The sequence below is a fragment of the Zalophus californianus genome, chromosome 5 (assembly GCF_009762305.2).
Source record: "Zalophus californianus isolate mZalCal1 chromosome 5, mZalCal1.pri.v2, whole genome shotgun sequence".
NCBI classification, from domain to species: Eukaryota; Metazoa; Chordata; class Mammalia; order Carnivora; family Otariidae; genus Zalophus; species Zalophus californianus.
In genome coordinates this window covers 114,519,323-114,522,684 of record NC_045599.1, presented here as the reverse complement: position 1 = coordinate 114,522,684, position 3,362 = coordinate 114,519,323, and the positions used below count along the sequence as shown (strand labels likewise).

General features: G+C 48.6%; 1 pseudogene; it reads right to left on the bottom strand.

Annotated features, from left to right (window-relative positions):
- Positions 1-253: 253 nt before the first annotated feature.
- Positions 254-1,517, bottom strand: LOC113928489 (annotated as a pseudogene).
- Positions 1,518-3,362: the final 1,845 nt, after the last annotated feature.

Sequence of the window (3,362 nt, the reverse complement as noted above, 5' to 3'; positions counted from 1 at the left end):
GTAGGATTTTCTTCTTTTTTTTTTTTTTAAACAAGGAGTTTAGTTTTATTTTCTCTGTGCATTTGCAAAACACTTAGGACCAACATAGAAAAAAAATAAAACCTCCTGTGAAAAATATTACACGTAAGGGGAAAAAAAAAAAAGGCCTGAGAGGGATTAGTGCCTTAGCCATAGGGAGCTACAGCAACTCTGACTGGTCCAAGGAATTGAAAAAATATTGGGAAGATAGAACAGGAGGCAAGAGAATGAGAAATTACTGAGGAAGAGGGCCTCGAAGTGGGCCACGAGGGGGAACTGGAGGCTGGGGGTTGGGACGGGGTGGAGGGAGGGGCCCCCGCTGGTAGCCATAGGGTGGGGGTCGTGGAGGCCCAGTGTATCCATGAGGAGGCATCAGTGGAGGAGGTTCACGCATCCCATGTGGAGGCATAGGACCTGGGTGACCCATGGGAGATCCAAACGGAGGCCCTCGAGGGGGCATGCCCATCAGAGGAGGTCCAGGATGAGGCATTCCGGGTGGCGGTCGGGGTGGTAGCTGCCCCCCAGAGCCTGGGGGCCCAGCATGGGGGTGTCCTAAGCCATGAGGGCCATGGTGGGCCAGCTGCATCTGAGACATCCCTGGATGGGGCATCCCACCCGGTGGGAATGGGTGAGGATGTGAGTGTCCATGTCCAGGATGTCCAGCCCCTGGGGTTCCTGCTGATGGTGGGCCATGTCCTCCAGCCCCAGGAGGCATAGGTGGTGGGGGCATAGCTGGGGGTATCCCAGGTGGAAGGGCTCCAGGAGGCGGCACTGGGGGTGGGAAGGACCCAGGAGGAGGCATGCCTGGTGGAGGAAGCCCGGACCCCAATGATGATACCACAGGATTGGGGGCTGAGGGTGGAGGAGGTGCATCTGCAAACAGCTGATGAGGGCGGTCGGCCTGGGAGAGTGGGTTCTGGGCTGCCAGAAGTCATTCAGCTGCTGAGCCATGGAGCTCACCCTTGGAGCCCTTCTTAAAGGCATAGGACACGGTTACAGAGATACTGCCCATTCATGGCCTCAATAGCCGCATCCGAAGCATCAAAGGAAGTGAAATTAACAAAGGCATAACCTTTGCAGTTGCCTGTGTCAGGGTCCCGCATAATCTTTGGGGTTTGTAAGATGACCCCAAAGGCGCTGAAAGTATCATAAAGCAGCTTCTCATCAATCTCCGGGTCTAGACTGCCAATGAAAATGTTGGCCCCCACGTCCAGGTTCTTGTTGTGAGCTGATGCTTTGTTCACCCGTATTGGTTTCCCATAGAGTTTGATCATGTTCATGATCTTAATGGCATAGTCAGCAACTTCCTCACTCAAGAATTCCACAAAGCCATAGCCTTGGTGCTGACCTGTGACTCTATCCTTTGGCATGTGGGTGTTGACTACTGGCCCTGCCTGGAGAAATAGCTCCCACAGCAATGGTTTGCTAATCTTCTCGTCCAGGCCCCCGACGTAGACAGTGGCATCCTGGTTCCGCTTGGAGATCGGCCCGGCCTCCATGGCGAAAGAGCTCCCGCCGTCTCAGGATTTTCTTCTTTAATGCTAGCTGCTTTGTGTACTCAGGTGCTAATTTTGTCACTCCTGAAGAAAAAGTCTTTTTTTTCCCTTTTCTTCAACCCAGGATCTGGCACATGAAGGATGCCAAAAATCGAATTGTGACCCATATATATATCCCTTTCTCAGTGTATTTGCTGGCTACCCTATACATACTATTACAAATTAATTTATAATGTTGTTATAGTTTGTCTTTCTTGCGAGCTGTGAGTCCCCTGATAGTAAGGGCTTTGTCTTAGTCATTCTTGAGCATTACTGTGTCTAATAATAACCTATAAAATATGTCATGATTCAGTTCTATTGCTCACAAAAGAAATGCTGTAAGAGGTGACAAGATTGAGAGACTAGAAAAAATAGGAACAAAAGTTATATCAGGTGGTAGAGCCTTGCTACAGACTTTGTTGTGTCCTCCCCAAATTCACATGTTGAAGCCCCAGGCCCCAGTGTGATGCTAACATGAAGGGTTGGGCCTTTGGGAGGTGATTAAGTCATGAGGGTAGAGCCTCATAATGGGACTAGCACCCTTACGGGATAAACACAAGAGGACTAGTGCCCTTACGGGATAAACACGAGAGATGACCTCCCTCTCAGCTATATGACGATACAGCAAGAAGACAGCCATCTGAAAACCATGAAGAGGGTCCTCACCAGACACATAATCAGCCAGCACCTTGATCTTGGACTTCCCAGCCTCCAGAACAGTGAGAAATATGTGTTTGTTGTTTAAGTCTATGGTATTTTGTTACAGCAGCCTGAGCTAAGACAAGCCTCACTGAAGGGTCACACATGATCTCAGAAGAGAGAAGGGAAAGTAAAAGACAAAGCTTTAGAGGAGGACGAAATGGCAGACCTCAGTCTGGTCTGAGAGTGAATGGGAGGTCCTAGGGTATGGTAACACAAATTGCAGTAAAGGGCCTGGGGAAGAACTAAGGTCTTTGGGAGGTCCGGGATGTCCACAAGTAAGGAGGAGCCAGGTGGTACTTAGTCACTCAGACCAGCTAGCTCATAGGCAGAAGTGAGGTCCAGATGTGGTCAGGCCTTGGGATCCAGGGATCAAAACAAGTAGATAGAGAGTGTAAAATCCAGACAGGAAAGCTGACAACATGATGTGAGATTCTGTACAGGCAGATTTGAGAGGAGGCAAACTATGGATTGATGTAGATTATTGTCTCTGGAAATTCTAGTTAGTGACTCACTCCAAACTTGTATAGCATGGTTTCACTTGAAAGGCACATGTGCTATAATTATATATGCACACATAATTAGGGCTAATACTTATTAAGCTCTTAGCATGCACAAGTTACTCTTTTATGCATACTGTATGTAACCCAGTTGAACTCACATCAATGCCATGAGGGTAGATACTAATTATGCCAGTGTTACAGATGAGGAAAGTGAGAGATAAGAGTAATTTATCTGAGACTGATCCTCTATCGGCTGACATGGAAGAAAGGAGCTGGCTTACTGCAAAGTTCCTTGGAAACTGACAAGGATTGATTGCCTTAAACTCTGGGCCATCGCTGAACACAAGGCTTGCTCTCCATACCAGTGCTTTACCAACCATCACTGTTAAGGTGATGGATCCTGCCACTGGCATGTACCCTAGTTCCCTGATCTTGCAGACAGAAGGGCTGGTTCTCCCTTCAACTACCATTGCTGAGCTAGAAGAACAGGGCTAGAGGCAAGACCTACCCCACCATATTGCTAGTGTGCTCCAGCTTCTGATGACAGCAGAGAGGAACCGGAGCTTTCCTAATTACCTAGCTTGAAAGCTCCACAACCCAAGGGTAG